This window comes from Acanthaster planci, linkage group LG11, assembly GCF_054643075.1.
Source record: "Acanthaster planci isolate LZ-2023a linkage group LG11, COTS_SCS, whole genome shotgun sequence".
NCBI lineage: Eukaryota > Metazoa > Echinodermata > Asteroidea > Valvatida > Acanthasteridae > Acanthaster > Acanthaster planci.
In genome coordinates this window covers 7,407,796-7,424,786 of record NC_141787.1, presented here as the reverse complement: position 1 = coordinate 7,424,786, position 16,991 = coordinate 7,407,796, and the positions used below count along the sequence as shown (strand labels likewise).

The 16,991-nt window shown below is 54.0% G+C and overlaps 3 pseudogenes; all 3 read left to right on the top strand.

Annotated features, from left to right (window-relative positions):
- Window positions 1-400: 400 nt before the first annotated feature.
- On the top strand, window positions 401-1,946 carry LOC147797344 (large subunit ribosomal RNA; annotated as a pseudogene).
- A 2,749-nt stretch (window positions 1,947-4,695) lies between these two features.
- On the top strand, window positions 4,696-5,386 carry LOC147797343 (small subunit ribosomal RNA; annotated as a pseudogene; the record flags this gene model as incomplete).
- A 717-nt stretch (window positions 5,387-6,103) lies between these two features.
- On the top strand, window positions 6,104-7,304 carry LOC147797342 (large subunit ribosomal RNA; annotated as a pseudogene).
- The last annotated feature ends 9,687 nt before the right edge of the window (window positions 7,305-16,991 follow it).

Here is a 16,991-nt window from a genome sequence, read left to right as displayed (position 1 = left end):
CTAGCTCGCAAGAGCGTCTCTCGTTGGGGTCTGTTGGGGCTAAAACGTGCGCCGAGTGGGCGCGGGACTCCCGAGCCGAACAAGAAAGACACGGGCGGCCTCAACGGAGCGCGCCCGAAGAAGGCCAGGCAGGCAGGGCATGCCAAAAGAGAAAAAGGGGACGCCAGGCCCCGCCACCGTGGACCGAGTGCTGCCGGCCCCGTGGCAGATCTCCGAGTGGACCGCCGGAGACGGAACGGGCGCCCAGCGCCGAGAGAGAGAGAGAGAGAGAAGAGAGCCTGCGCGGACGGGATGCGGGGCCCCCTTCCTGGCAGCCGCCGAGGCGCCGAGTGGGCCCCCATAGGCGAGAGAGAGGCAGAGGCCTATTGCGAACCCATCGACCTCAGATCGGGCGAGAGGACCCACTCGACCTAAGCATATCACTAAGCGGAGGAAAAGAAACTAACCAAACTTCCCCCAGTAGCGGCGAGCGAAGCGGGAAGAGCCCAGCGCCGAATCTCCGGGCCCCCAGCGGGCCTGCGGGAACTGTGGCGTGAGGAAGTCCGGTCCGGCTGTCGCAGCGGGGCCGAGGTACTTCTGATCGAGGTCCCCCGTCGTCCCATGGCGGGTGTCAGGCCCCTGCGGGCGCCGTCTGGCCGGTGACTAGGGCTTCCGGGAGTCGGGTTGTTTTGTAGCGCAGCCCAAAGGCGGGTGGTAAACTCCATCCAAGGCTAGACCGATAGAGCACAAGTACCGTGAGGCAGCCTGCACTTCTCCCGGGCGCGGCGCCCGCGAAAGGCTGGGCATCCGGGCCCGCCTAGGCTCGCCTGTTGGGGTTCTTCCGGCCACCCCGGTTCCCCCGACCGGGTGGGGGGGGGGCGGTCGGAGAGCCTAGAGACCGGCCGTGGTCGCGCCGGCCGGCCGAGGAAGGGACGACGGGCCGCGCCCGCCCGCGCGCCGCCTCCCCGCAGCGGCTGCCGGGCCGGGCCTCCCGGCCTGCCGGAGGGCCCCACCCGCCTCGACCGTCCCAGGTGGCGCCGGGCCGGCGGTCCCCGTCCGGGCCGGTGTCGGCCGCGCTGAGGCGCCCCGGGTCCGCGGGCGAATTTCGCGAGCCCGGCCGACCTGTCTTGAAACACGGATCAAGGAGTCTATCGGGCTTGCGAGTCTGGGGGCCGCCAGGTGAAGCCCCGCATTGCGGCCGACGCTCATCGGAGCCCAGAAAAGGGGTTGGTTGATACAGACAGCAGGACGGTGGCCATTGAAGTCGGAATCCGCCAAGGAGTGTGTAACAACTCACCTGCCGAATCAACTAGCCCTGAAACTGGATGGCGCTGAGCGTGCCGCTCACACCCGGCCGTCGGGGCAGAGTGGGATTACCGCCCTGGTGGTACGCCCCGGCGAGTAGGACGGCCGCCGCGGTGCGCGTCGAAGCGCCGGCCGCGAGGCCGCGTGGAGCCGCTGTGGGCGCAAATCTTGGTTGTATTCGCAAATATTTGAGTGAGATCCTCGAGGGCCGAGTGGCGGAGAAGGCTTCCATGTGAACAGCAGTTATACATGGGTCAGTCGATCCTAAGCCTTAGGGAAAATCCGCTCCGAGCGGAGGCGGGCGCCCCCCTCCTCGCAGGGCTGGGGCCTTGCCCCCCGGGCGAAAGGGAATTGGGTCAATATTTCTGAGCCTGCAGGGTTCAGAAATATTGTCCGTCCTCCGTGGCGGTCCGAGCTGCGAAGCAAGCAAGCCCGCAGACGCCGGCTGGGGCCCCGGGAAGAGTTTTCTTTTCTTGGTAAGGGGCGGGATCCCTGGAATCGGCTTGTCCGGAGCTAGGGGCTGCGGCCCCGTACAGCGCCGCGTCTCCGGCGGTGTCCGGCAAGCTCCAACCGGCCCTTGAAAATGCGGGGGAGTGCGTGGACCGTCGCTTAGGGTCGTATCCAAAACCGCAGCCGGTCTCCAAGGTGAACAGCCTCTGGTCGATAGAACAATGTAGGTAAGGGAATTCGGCAAGCTGGATCCATAACTCAGAGAAGGATTGGCTCTGAGGGCTGGGTCGGTCGGGCCGGGGCTGGAAGCGGGTCGCGGCGCCCCATGTCCGCGCCAGGTAGCCAAATGCCTCGTTATCTAATTAGTGACGCGCATGAATGTATTATCGAGATTCCCACTGTCCTTATCTATCTAGCGAAACCACAGCCAAGGGAAAGGGAAAGAAGACCCTGTTGAACTTGACTCTAGTCTGACCTTGTGAAGAGACACGGGTGTAGGATAGGTGGGAGGGCCCTGGCCCGACGGTGAAATACCACTACTCTCGTCGTTTCTTTACTTAGCGGTGAGGCGGGGAGCGGATCCCGCGTGGGCCCAGTCTTCTCGCGCTACGCGGACGGCCGCCTCACGGCGCCGCCGGCCGCCACCCGCTCTGGCGACAGCGTCAGGCGGGGAGTTTGACTGGGGAGGTACATCTGTCAAAGAGTAACGCAGGTGTCCTAAGGCGAGCTCAGCGAGAATAGAAAACCCCTCGCGGAGCAAAAGGGCAAAATCTCGTTTGATTTTGATTTTCAGTATGAATACGGACCGTCAAAGCGTGGCCTATTGATCCTTTTGAGCTTCGGAGTTTGAAGCAAGAGGTGTCAGAAAAGTTACCACAGGGATAACTGGCTTGTGGAAGCCAAGTGTTCACAGCGAGGAAGGCCAGCCGGCCGGCGGCCTTCGGGCGGGCCGGACACTGGGGATGAGGAAACCGGGGAGGACTGCCGGCGAAGGAGGAGCGGGCGCAGTCGGAGGAGGGCCCGCCAAGACTGACGGTGGAGTGAACTGGCGCTCACCCGGCGGCCTGCGATGAGCTGCTGGGCCGCAAGTCTGAGGGGGCCGCCCCAAACTGACTTGAATTCCAGGGTTGGCAGTATACCCCGCAGGAGGGCTCTGGGGGAGTAGTGCCGGGGTGGCGAGTTGCCAGGTCGGTCCCAATGCCGTCGTGCGACGGGCCGTCCGGCGGGGAGGGACCCGGGCCTCCGGCACGGGGACAGAGTCTTGCAGCGGGCGGCGCCCGTCCCGCCGTGGGTGCCGGACGGGCGGCGTTGCGTGGGCGCCCGCTAAAGATTTCTTCCTCGGACTTCGTTGTCCGCGAAAGGTCGGATCTCCGGCTCTCGAGAGCGTCTCTCGTCAGGGTCTGTTGGGCCCAAAACTTGCCTATTTCAATGAGAGCATTTTGGACTTTAACCCCCACTCCCTGGTTTGCCTATTTATAGGGGGGAAGGTGGTCTCAAGCTCAGCTCCAGCTGCCAGAAATCATTACAGCCATATATTGTCCATACGATACGGCCATTTCCACACGGTGGAGCCCAAGGCTCTGGAGCGATTCCCCCTCGGGTCTGGACAAGCCCGGCTCCGGCGCAGCGGGGACTGGTGATGTGGCGCGGCGAATTGCAGTCCTGGGGGAAAAAAAACCGCCGCAACCGCACGCCAACCCCCTAAAGCCGTGCATTTCCGACACGCTTCCCCGGGCGAAAACGGCTCCAGGCCGGCGTGGTGGGTGGTGCGGCGCGGTAAATCGCCTTCCTCGGAAAACCTGGTCCGAGAAGTTCGGATGTCCGGGGTTGCCCGCGGAAAGCGGGCCGGGCGTCTCCGGCCTGCCGTCCATCGCCTCGCTGGCCCACCCAAGGCCTCTGAGAGGGCTTTGCGCCGGGACAGGTTGGGCCCGAAACGTGCGTATTTCAATGAGAGCATTTTGGACCTTAACCCCCACTCCCTGGTTTGCCTATTTATAGGGGGGAGGGTGGTCTCGAGCTCAGCTCCAGCTGCCAGAAATCATTACAGCCATATATTGTCCATACGATACGGCTATTCCTACACGGTGAAGCCCAAGCCTCCGGAGCGATTCCCCCTTGGGTCTGGACAAGCCCCGCTCCGGAGCGGCTGGACAAAAGTGGCGGCTCGCCGCCCAGCCGGGAGGCCCTCCGGGCGCTCCGTCAACGGCGTTTTTCGGCGCGGCCGGCCGACCCTTCATGCCCAGAGGTGTCGGAACGGGGAGGTGCGGTGGTGCGTGGCCGCTAGCCTTCAGGAGGGGCTGGAGCGGCAGCACGGCCCGCTGCGAGAGAGCGAGGGAGAGGGGAGCCAGGGCCCCTTAGAGAACGGCGGGTTCTCCGCTGCCCCTGATCAGCAATATATAAGACGTCCGGATCGGCCCGGCAACTTCCGCGGAACGGATGGACCGGCCCGCCCCAGGGCGGGCTGCACCCGACCTCCGCCGGGTCCCGGCAGCCCAAGGCGCACTGACGTCGCGGTGGCGTCCCAAGCCCGGAGAGGCGGCAGCGGCCCCCCCGGCCAGAGCCTTGCGCGACCCCTTGGCACGCCCGCCGAGCAGGCGGCGGGCGGGGCCCCGCGATCGCGCCGAGCTGCAGCCCCGGCGGCGGCAGGCAGGATCCTCGACCGGGGATCTCCCAGACGGAGGGAGCTCAGCTCGGGCAGCCTCCTGGCTGGTCCGGCCGCCCCCTCCGGGATCGAGGCGAGAGGAGGCCGGCGCAATGGGGCCAAAGGGTGGCATTCCAGCGGAGGCCAGGCGGCGAGCGAGAGCAGAAAGGCGCAGGACTCCGGCGCCGCGGCCCGGCAGCCGCGGCGCGGCCGAGCAGTCCGGAGGGCCCGAGTTGGCGGGCCCCGGCCCCAAGGGCTACCTGGTTGATCTCCAATGACGCGGCGGGCAGTCTGCGGGAAACCAAAGTCTTTCAGTTCCGGGGGAAGTATGGTTGCAAAGCTGAAAGATAAAGGAATTGACGGAAGGGCACCACCAGGAGTGGAGCCTGCGGCTTAATTTGACTCAACACGGGGAAACTCATCCGGCCCGGACACAGTGAGGATTGACAGATTCAGAGCTCTTTCCTGATTCTGTGGCTGGTGGTGCATGGCCGTTTTTAGTTGGTGGAACGATTTGTCTGGTTAATTGCGATAACGAACGAGACTCTCGCTTGCTAAATAGTCGCGCCGGCCGCCCCGCCGGGCGCGGACTTCTTAGAGGGACAAGTCACGTTCAGCCACGCGAGATTGAGCAATAACAGGTCTGTGATGCCCTTAGATGTTCGGGGCCGCACGCGCGCTGCACTGAATGGATCAGCGGGTAGCCGCCCTTGGCCGGAAGGTCTGGGCAATCCGTTGAACCTCATTCGTGCTTGGGATAGGGAGTTACAATTGTCCCCCTGAACGAGGAATTCACAGTAAGCGCGAGTCATCAGCTCGCGTTGATTACGTCCCTGCCCTTTGTACACACCGCCCGTCGTTACTACCGATTGAATGGTTTAGTGAGATCCTCGGACGGGCCGCGGAGGGGCGCCCCCGGCGCCTCGCTCCTGCGTCCAGAAGAGGATCGAACTTGATCATTTAGAGGAAGTAAAAGTCGTAACTAGGTTTCCGTAGGTGAACCTGCGGAAGGATCATTACCGAGCAGAGAGAGCGTGCCCGGCCGGCCCCCTTCCGTCCACCGAGACGGAGAGGGCCGGCCACTGTACTGTCTTCCGGGTGTAGGCGGGAGTGGCCCAAGCCGGGGTGCGCCCGAGGAGCCGCGATGACACTGGCTGCAGGCGGCAACAAGGGGAGTGCCAAGAGACCGGGAGGTTGCGGCGCGGGTCCCCGGCTCTCCAAGGAGGATGATATGCGAATTCTGCGGGCAGGCGAAGGGTCACCGGCCGGCCGCGGTCTCCGCGCGGAGGGCCGAGTGGCTCCTCGGGGGAGTCCGCCGTGGTGTGGCAGGTCGGCGCTGAGTATCCGCCCCACCCACGAGCGCCGGTCGTCCCCCCGGCCGAACAAGAAAGACACGGGAGGCCTCGAGGGAGCGCGCCGGAAGGAGGCCAGGCAGGCAGGGCAGGCCAAGAGAGAAAAAAGTGAGACCAAGCCCAGCCAGCGGGGACCGAGTGCCGCCGACCCCGTGGCACATCTCCAAGTGGACCGCCGGAGAGGGAGCGGGCGCCCAGCGCCGAGAGAGAGAGAGAGAGAGAGAGAGAGAGAGAAGAGAGCCCGCGCAGACGGGCCGCAGAGGGGGCCCCCCTTCCTGGCAGCCTCCAAGGCGCCGGTTGGGCCCCCGAGACTCAAGATAGAGAGAGAGAGACGAGGCCTATTGCGAACCCATCGACCTCAGGTCGGGCGAGAGGACCCAATCGATTCAAGCATATCACTAAGCGGAGGAAAAGAAACTAACCAAGATTCCCCCAGTAGCGGCTAGCGGGAGTCGGGTTGTTTTGTAGCGCAGCCCAAAGGCGGGTGGTTAACTCCATCCAAGGCTAAATACCGGCAGGTGACGGTTAGAGCACAAGTACCGTGAGGGAAAGTTGAAAAGCACTCTGAAGAGAGAGTTCAAGTGTACTTGAAGCCGTCGGGCCCAGGAGATTCAGCGCACCCCCTAGCCGCCAGCCGCCAGCCCCCCGCGGCTGCGACGGAGGAAGAGCGGGCACGCTAGGACCCGAAAGATGGTGAACTATGCCCGAGCAGGACCAAGCAAGAGGAAACTCTGGTGGAGGTCTGCAGCGATTCTTACCTGCAAATCGATCGCCCGACTTGGGTATAGGGGCAAAAGACTAATTGAGCCGTCTAGTAGCTGGTTCCCTCCGAAGTTTCCCTCAGGATAGCTGGTGCCTGGGAAAGAGAGAGAGAGCAGTTGCATCCGGTAGGCGAATGATTAAAGGCCTTGGGGCCGAAACGACCTCAACCTATTCTCAAACTTTAAATTGGTGCGGGGCCCTACCTGCCGGCTCAGGGCCGGGCCCTCAATGCACGGGCGCCCAGTGGGCCATTTTTGGTAAGCAGGACGGGCGCTGCAGGATGAACCGAACACCGGGTTGGGGCGCCGCATTGCGGCCGACGCTCATCAGAGCCCAGAAAAGGCGTTGGTTGATACGGGCAGAAGGACGATGGCCATGGAACTCAGAGTGTGTAACAACTCACCTGCCGAATCAACTAGCCCTGAATATGGACGCTGAGCGTGCCGCCCACACCCGGCCGTCGGGGCAGAGAAAGAGTGGGACCGCTGCCCGGGTGGTACGCCCCGACGAGTAGGAGGGCCGCCCCGGTGCACGTCGAAGCGCCGGCCGCGAGGCCGCGTGGAGCCGCCGCGGGCGCAGATCTTGGTGGTGGTAGCAAATATTCGAGTGAGACCCTCGAGGGCCAAATGCTGAGAAGGCCTCCATGTGAAGAGCAGTTGTAAATGGGTCAGTCGATTCTAAGCCCCACGGAAGATCCGCCCCGACCAGAGGCGCCCCCCCTTCTCCCGGGGCCAGGGACTCGCCCCTTGGGCGAAAAGGAATCGGGTCAATATTCCCGAACCCGCAGGCGGAGTCCTCAGTTCTTCTAGGCGGTCCGAGCTGCGAAGCAAGTGAGCCCGCAGACGTGTCCTAAGGCGAGGTCAGCGAGGGCGGAAATCTCACGCAGAGCAAAAGGGCGAAAGCTCGTTTGATTTTAATTTTCAGTATGAATACGGACCGTCAAAGCGTGAGCTGCTTCTGGGAGAGGGGCACCGCCACGCGAAGAGGCGGAGATGCTGGGGTCCAGCAGCGGGGAGAGGAGGTTGAGCGCGGAGGGCCGGCTGGCGCCGCCCAGTGTCCCTCGGGCAGACCGCACTTGGAGGAGGAGACCGGGGAGGACCAGCGGCGGGCGCGGCAGGAGGGCCCCCGGGCCGGGACAGGCGGTGGGGCCCCGTCGCTAGTGGGCCGGACGTTTCCCAGACCCGGCGGTGCAGCGGGTGCAGCCGGAGGAGGGCATGCCGGAACTGACGGCGGAGTGAACGAGCACTTCTCCGGTGTCCAAAGTTTGGCTGCTGGGCTGCATGTCTGACGCGGCCGCCCCAAACTGACTTGAAATCCACGGTTAATAGTGTACCCCGCAGGAAGGCTCTGGGGAATAGAACTTACTAAACTTATCAAACTATTCGGGAAAAATTAATCAGCAAACAACACATTGTGACAAACACTTCAGTAAAAAAAAGTCCCGTATGATAAGCTTCAGTAAAAAATCAGAGAAGGATAAAGGTAAATCAAGACGGTCTGCTAAATGTTTCAATGTTGAAAAAAAGTTGTTTTATTTTTACGCGAATCTAAAAGAAAACGTTTGAGTACTAGTACTCACAAGATTTCATTCTCTGAACAAGCAAAGTTATTTGGTTACTTCTGCAAAGAGTATTCAGTGCTGTCTAATGTAGAAAAACACAAATACCTAGAAATGTGGGAAGCAAAAAAGAAGCCGAGTATCGAGCAGAAAAAACAAAAACTGAAGTGGAGGATTACAACGCTAATATTGCTCCTTTTTACAGAAATCTTTAATTCAAAAATTGGATTAAAACCGCATATGCCTCACGTGATTATCCCCGCATGCACAGGACCAGAGAACTGAACTCAGGGACAGGTGGACACTCACATTCTAACTTTTGTGTCGATTGGCCTGAGCAGCCGTTAATTGAACTTGACACAGTTCAGGTTGTTCCCGCCCGAAGCTGGTGACGTGGAACTGCCAAAAATTACATTGCGCACAATCAAAGTATAGCTACTCAGCAATATATGGAAATAGTTCCCGCCCGAAGCTGGTGACGCGGAACTGCAAGTATATCTTACATTGCGTTTCAGGCAAAGTGTAGCTAGTCAGCAAAAATTACAGAGATTGTTCCCACCCGAGCCTGGTGACGCGGAACAGCAACTCATATCAGCAAATACATAGAGCTATCAGCAAAAAATGTATGAAAAGCAATTATCATATCAGCATTTGTTTCTGCCCAAAGCACTTGGAGGGGTAAATTAATTTTGGAATGTACCTGCGCTGTACAAAGCAAATTCAAACAGCAATTACATCTAGCAGAATGCAAAATTACCCAACTGTCATGAACAAATCAACAAGGATTTACTCCAGCATACAACAACTTTGGGCCAACCATCAAACACTGGGATCGGACAGCAATGTTCACGATGTGCGGCCCGACTTGGGCTTACACTGGGTTCCAGGAACAACAGGCAACTAATGAGCATTTTCAACAACCACTTACAGCTATTTATATCAAACGACAGAAGTTAGTGAGTACGAAATGACTTTTCTTAATTGGCCCTTAATAATCTAGCGACTCCCCCGACAAAGGAAGGGATCAAGCCTTTCCTTTCGGCACATTCCCATAAGTGTCGTAAATAAGAATACAGTGCCTTAAAACCGAGGTCAATTTCCGATCCCTGAATGAAATTCACGCCAAACGGGCTTGTTGCTGAATGAAGTCGGCAACATGACCGCCGCCAAATAGACCTCAGGTGGTGGTATTAATGCCGCAGACGACCGCTGGATCTGGGGATGAGCGTTTCGAAATAATGAATGAACGAACGCGTTCAGCGAACGTCGCGTACGCTCGAGGGAACTCTGCTTTAGGGCGTGAGGGTAAGTTTGGCGGGGCAGTAACTCTGAATAAAAATGGCAGTATGCGGCAGTACGTCTCTGGTCAAATTGATGTACTGCCGTGCTAGAATACTCAGTAAATGTTTGTGTACAAGCCCCAGGTCGTTGGCGGATAATGACGTCATGTAAGATCGGAACTGCCGACCACGCTTCCAACAGGAAATCGGAGAACTGGAACATCTGGAGTCTTCGCCGTCCCATCCAGTGGATACAGGCCAGCCGATTTAAGACGCTCTCCCCAGGGCGATGACCCCACCACCCGAGCACACCAGCACACAGAGCCGTCCCCAATGACCCCACACAGTTGGCTTGGCAGGGGCCAATGCTCGCTAGAAAAATGAAAAAAAAAATCGGAACAAAACACGAGCAAAGTACTTAAGCTAATACAACATGTAATGATCAATGGAAAATAGCTCGAGAAATCCGAATGTAACGTCGATAAGCCCTAGACTTCCAACGCCCCAAAATTTTGAACATTATCCTCAGACACACCTGCCATAGCCGCAGACGTAGCTGCCCCTATGCGAAAAGGATGAGAGGTAAATCTGGTGTCGTAAAGCCCTATAAACTCAAGGGCACGACGGAGTACCGCGACAAACTGGTAACGCGTGACAGGACGCCCATCGAAATGCAACAAAAACGGGCCATGGGGGGATTTGGAACAGGCAAGATAGGACAAAGTCGCCCTGACGGGGGCACATCATGTTGTGCCGGAAATGCGCTGCTGGGATGGAAACTACATAACCATGGCCGTTTTGATCTGTTTTCCGAGTGACGTAGGATAAGTTCGACCCTTAAAGGGGAATCTTTGACGGTATCATCAGACCGACACAAAGGGCTAGAAGAATGGTGGGATTTGGTAGAGAATTCCCCAATGCGAAGCAACCCAAAAAATGCAAGTAAGGAAGCACTTGGAAAAGCTGAGCCTCGAAATTACCCGAGCAAACGGCCTGCAAGGCTGGGACCATACGACATAAAATATCATAAGTGATAGGGCACCGTCAGTCGCAACGACTACTACTCCTACGACATCCCTCCAGTAAACGTTTTGACCAGAAAATGCTTAGTTAAATCAGGATAACTCATTACCTGCAAATTGGAGTAAACCCCGAGACGTAAGAGGTAATCGTTGTGGGGGCATACCCAGATACCGACAAAAATGCAATAAATCAAACTATCTGAAGCAGGGAGGGGGAGTGCGCGGCGTCGAAACCATGGGTTTGACTAAACCATTGAAAAAAGATGCCAGGCCCTCTGATAAGACAAGTTCGTGGGGGGCCACTGCGTCATGCAAAAGACCTTGGACCTCTAACTGAAGACACTCCACAGGTTGTCGGGCAAGGGGGTCATATCGCGGTCTGCAGCGGGTGCGAGATGACGAAATCTGGTCATCTAAAAACGTGAAAGAGCATCAGCAATGCCATTTATCGAGGCATGGAACATGCTGAGATCGAAACTGGGGTATTATATGTGAAACATGGCACTAGGCGTCGCACCAAACGCATCCTTAAGTGACATTTAGACGTTTATCTGTAGATGACACTAACTACAGCCTGATTGTCACACCAAAATATCGCACGTTTATTATGTAATGGGACAGCCCAAAGCTGGACCGCTAGCACAATAGCGAATAACTCCAAGCAGGCAATAGAAAGGTACTGACTTTCTACATGCTCGGGTCACTTCCCTTGACACCAGTGCGTAGCAAAGTAAGCCCCAAAACCAATTTCAGCAGAAGCATCAGTGTACATGTGCAATTGGTCACTATTGTACCATACCGAATCCGGAAACATTATCGTTCTGCTAAAATGTGACAAAAACTGCTGCCACGCCAGCGAGTCTGCTCGTGCACATGAAGTGATGCGAATTTTGTGATGAGGTTTGGAGATACCCCTAGCTAGCTCATGCAAACGACGCAGAACGGCCCTACCAGGTCTTACCACCTTACAAACAGAATTGAGACGACCTAGCAGGGACCGAAGATTGCGCAGCGTGATTTCCTTCTGATCGAGCACACTAGCAATCGTATTTTGCAAAGCAACTTGCTTATCAGTCGGGATTTGAATCTGTCGTGCAACCGTATCCGTCGCTAAACCCAGGAAGGTGAGGTTCGTAGTTGGACCTTCGTTTTTTTCTTCCGCGATTGTTACCCCAAATCGCTGACAAACTACTCTGAAAGATTGGAGGGAACGTGCGCACTCGGCATGACTAGCCCCAACAAACAGGAAATCATCTAGATAATGCACAATGTTTCGAGATTCGGCCACCTCACGAGTACAGTACTCAAGGAAAGTACTAAACCGCTCGAACGTAAAACAGGATATAGCAGAGCCCATAGGCATGCATTTATCGAAATAAAATTGGCCGTTGCGGGATAAACCAAGCAAATCAAAATCGCTTGGATGGACGGGAAGTAAACGAATGACCGACTTAATATCTGACTTAGCCATCAGGGCACTGCGTGATAAACCTGCGATCATACTTATCGCCTCATCAAAACTCGTGTATGAAACGGTGGTGTCTGCGGGATGAATGAAATCATTCACCGATTTGTCGATAGGGGACGACAAATTATGGATTAACCGAAATTCACCCGGAGTCTGTTTGGGCACCAGGCCCATAGGTGAACAACGAAAATGAGGAAGAGGCTGGGACAAAAACGGGCCAGCAATGCGACCCAAAGAAACTTCACGATTAATTTTTGACTGCAGAATGTTGGGATGTTTGCGAGCAAATGCAGAATTACAAGCAGAGGTACTAACCCTGGGGACCTGAATAGCCTACCCGGAAACCGCGCAAAAGACCTTCTTGTGGGGAGTCCTGAGTATTAGGGTAAGCCCGTGAAAACGGAGCATACTACTTAGTTTTACCGGGGTTGATGCCAGCTGTGACGCGAGACTGTGAGTTTCCCTGACAACAGGTTGCGGGGTTGCCAAATGCCCTGCAGGTGGAGCAGCGATGTGCGAAGCGACACAAGGGGCGATTGCACTGACCGCAGTTGAAGTCGTTACATGTAGGTTGACCAACCCCGGCGACTGGGCGCTGACCAGGCCCCGAAATTTGACCAGGGGGGTGACGGCAGTGGAGGGGGCACGCTCGTGTTGCTGGTACGGACGAAAATTATGCTGGTGCGAAACGGGCACACCAAGCAGCACCAGCCAAAGTTCGGCATCAATAGTTGCCCAAGAGCGCGACGGCACACGCGCCTGGCGCAATCGAAACTGGATGTCGTACTCGCACCAACCATACCCCACATGTCGAAATGCTGCAGATCGAATAGTGTCTGCGTACTTCAGTAACGAACGACCATGGGTAGGATTCGGCAACAAATGCACAGATGCAAAAAATATATGCGCTGACGTCCACTGCTCGATAGACGTAATACGCGGGGCCTGCTTATGGGGACGAATCTACCAAAGTGGGGACTCATTGGACCCGATTGTAAAAAGCGTCTTGACAAAGGAATTATCCAAGCCCGCGCCGCGCGACGAGATTAACAAGGTTCCGAATTCTACGTACCCCCCCTCCAAATTTTGTCTTTTAGATGTTGAGGAATCGCGGCCCCGAGATTGTCACAGACGCTAGTTACGGCCATATTCGAATCGGAAGAGGAGATAATTGACAATGTGTTTAGAGCTGAAGTTCCCGACACCACGGGCGTGAAACTGGAAGGTTGCGGGGCTAATTCAAAAGGAGTAGCAGCAGGGGACTTGCCCGGCTCCAAAGTTTGCGCCGAACTCCCTCCAGGCCGACTGATGGTAGCGGGCGCTGGCGTTGCATGGGTAGACTCAACACTTGCACTCTCTGGAATCATTCCAACCGTAGCCAACGGCATAATAAGTGGTATCCGGACCGGGCGATGCAAGCCCCGGTGCACTACACCCTGCAAGGGCCGCGACCACCGACGCATCTTGACGGGAAGACTTGCGAGGCCGCCCCCGAGAACGCTTCGCTCCATCCGTCGGCCCAGAAGGAGCCCGCCGCTTGGAATTGGCGCGGGGCATAACTAACAAAATAGCTTTTGCAAAACAGACAGATTTTCTCTTTTCCAACCAAACGCCACGGCGGCCCAAGCAACAGTGACCGGGAGGAACTCTCTCCAGTGCTACTAAATTTTTTAACGTCACGCCAGTAAGGCACCAAGTCAAAATAGAAACAGTTCGTGAAGTGGGAAACGATACATAAAAGATAATCTCCTTAACCGCTTCAGAGTAAAGCGGGCAACGACAGGGCATCACTAGCGTAATGCTTGTGGTTTGATGAACGCCACTCCTGGGTGATGTTTTCTAACAATAGAGAGCTTTAAGGATTACACTCCATTGTGGCCGGTGGTTGAGCCATTAGAGCTGTTTATCAACAGCTGGGACCCCAGCCCATTGATATGTCAACAATTTGGGGGGTTGGGGATGGGTTTATACTACCGTTTACATGGATAAGGATTTTTTTCCTTCAGTTTGCCACGCTACCCTTACCAACATTAGTGGACCTTTCTTATTTCACTTTTTAGATTGAATTTGAAATCCTGTAATTGTTGCATCTATAATTTTCTCCATTTAGTTTATTGTCTAATCCAATAATTGACAAATCTGTGATGTGGAAATCACTGCCTGACAGTGCTAGATTTTGGGATAGAAAACTACAGATCTTAATTCAGTGACACGAGACTCAGTGATGCACATAGGCCTGTTGACTATGATGTAGTTAGTCTTTTGTTAAGATTGCTTCTCCTCTGAATATTGTCTGTAGCCTGGAATGCAGTTGATTTTGTGTCTTCCTATCACAAGGTGTTAACCACTAATCCTCACGGCCGGCCCAGGAAGGCTGACCAGGGCCAATAAAGTTCTCCCTGAATAGGATCTTTTGTTCACAACCATGGCTGTGTAAGCCACAAACTCCATTGTTGTCAGGGTTGCTCGTGAAGCTAGACAGTCCAGGGCAGACGGTTCTTTTCAAACCGTTGAACTGTCCAACACCAAAAGACGAACGGAATGAAGGGGGATTAACACCAACTGTTCAACTGTTTCTAAACCGTCTGTATTTTGACCTCACGCCTAAGCTGTGCTAAGCCTGTGGATGAACTGGCCCAATTTACACAACAAAGCCGATGCACAATAACCATTCGTCGTAAGCTGGGAGTCAGGGCTTTTGTACCAAGGTGGGGGAAATTGTGGTATGCATCAAAGAGGTTGCTGCATAGCCAACTCCTTTTCGGGTAACTTTCTCTTGCAATCATTGCCCACTTGCAGTTGAAACGGGCAATGGTTTGAAAGGGGATTAAGGGCAATCATTTCCCGCTTGGTGAATCGTTTCTATTTGGATTCTGCACCAGCAACCGCAAGTGAACACTACTGACCCACTTTGTGACAAGAGCCTCCGATGTCCCGCGGTGATAAATCATTTGAAGCTGCAATTTATTTTGCCTCAAATTGATTGTATGGTTTGTACTTGCACATTGAAGACTTAAACTTTTTCTAGCACGAACTACTATTTATGGATATTCTTTGACTAACCTTATTTTGATTAAAATACCCTTATCATTTAGAAAGTGAGGAGGTTAGAATAACCCATTAATCAATAAATACTTGTAGTATTGCTTTTTCTGCGTTAAACTCTTAATGCTAGTATTCATATTAAGATTTATCCAATTTATTTACTACATGAAATATTGCAGGGTATTTGTAATACAAAATGTATGACTCCATTGCGTGGGGTGATGCAAGTTCAGGAAAGATGTTGTCATGAATCACAGAGTTTAGTATGCAAATTACTTAGTGATTCGGCTTGTATTATGTGTGACAGTGATTGTCATCCGAACGTAACTCAGATTGGTTATGGTTATATAACTTGTTTGTATCGAAATAATTCAGGTGTGTTGTTTGTGTATTGTGCTTCATTTTTTTTTATATCCACGTTCTTTTTTGTCAGTTTCTGTTAGTTAAAGGTGCTATGTAAAACTTTTTTTATTATTATGTTCTCATGTTTCTTGATTCATTATGTGCTACAGAAACTTTTTCTGTGACGGCATTTTTAATAGTTCACCACTTTATATACATCTTACAAAGACAACACACTTTGTTTTCTTAAACTGGTATTACTGTTGAAGTAAAAGTGTCGGAGTCGTTTGTCAGTTCTACATAAATAAACAGTGGCGTAACTACAGGGGGGGCACAGGGGTGCACGTGCCCCCCCGGAGGCCCGTGCCCCCCCGGTGCAACCCCCACATTTGAAATTTTGAAATGGACAAAAATATATATCTACCTAGTTCAATTATTTTCAGTGCCCCCTGAAAAAAAAATGTGCACCCCCAAGGTGCCCCCTCAGCTGTGGCACCCTAGTTACGCCACTGTAACTAAATGAAGTTTATTATCTACTTCCCTAGTTCTAATTTATTTCCAATTTGGTAAAACTGTCAAATAGGACTCAAATTTGCTGTATGGTTTTGCATCTTCAATTAAGTGTGTTTATATCACATCTCTTATTTTGTGAATATTATTGAAGCTATACTACCCACTTTTATTCTTTCAAGATAGAACAATTCAGTTGAATTTGAGCAAAATCCTCGTTTATTTTGTGGTTTTATGGAGTCGAATCAACATTGGTGTGTTATTGGAAAATGCAGCATCAAAAATCTATACAAACATGAAAGAATTGTTGAGACCATTTAAAATATACAAGGGCAAATGAACACAATCCCACCCCATCCCCACAAACACCTTGAATTAAATAGATAATTGAAAGTGTAAATACAAGGAGCACGTTCAAACCTTGTAAAAACCTATCAACTTGTACATAATTAATAGACCTATATTTTTCAGAACCCAGCAAAAAGTACAGGGGCCAATGTATGTAGCATCCTTACTCGAGATGGGATCCCAGAACACACGCAGTACTTGTACAAAGTGTGTGCATTTTACATGTACAATGTACATGCATTTACACTAGGGCTGTGTACACATGTACTGGTAAACTCTTTTACTGTGTACATGTAAATGTAGGCCACTTTTCCCCCTTACTATAATTTTTGTGACCAGTTTGTATAAAATACTCCCAGAGGAGCCATTCACTGAGGCTTGAACTTATCTGGCCCATGGTTGGCCCATGGTCGACCTGTGGTTCTATGGCATAGTCATTGGTGGGGCAATGCCAAGTTAATAGACTGACCACCGGTACGAGGCAAGTCTGGATCGGTTAGATGTTGAGTGATTGGATAGATACCTTTATCCCCAGGGAGACATGCTACCATTATTTTATTTTTTTTCTTCTTAAAGGATGTGGAGATTTGAAAGATTTTAAATGGGAGAAATTCGAAATGACGTGCGTATTTCAATGAGAGCATTTTGGACCTTAACCCCCACTTCCTGGTTCGCCTATTTATAGGGGAAGGTTTCTCCGTCAGCATGGCCAAAATTTGACCCGCCCGAATCCGATTTCCTGGCGGGTCCCCAGCATGCCACCGGCGGCGTGAGGCATGTCGCGAGGCCCCACGGCCCCGACGGTGCGGCGAAGGAGACACCTGCCTACCGGGCGGCAGGCTCGTTGGCCTGTTGGACCTGCGGTGCGTGGCGTTGAATCCCCGTCCACGGAAAACAGAGTCGGAGAGGTTTGGATGTCCGGGGTTCCC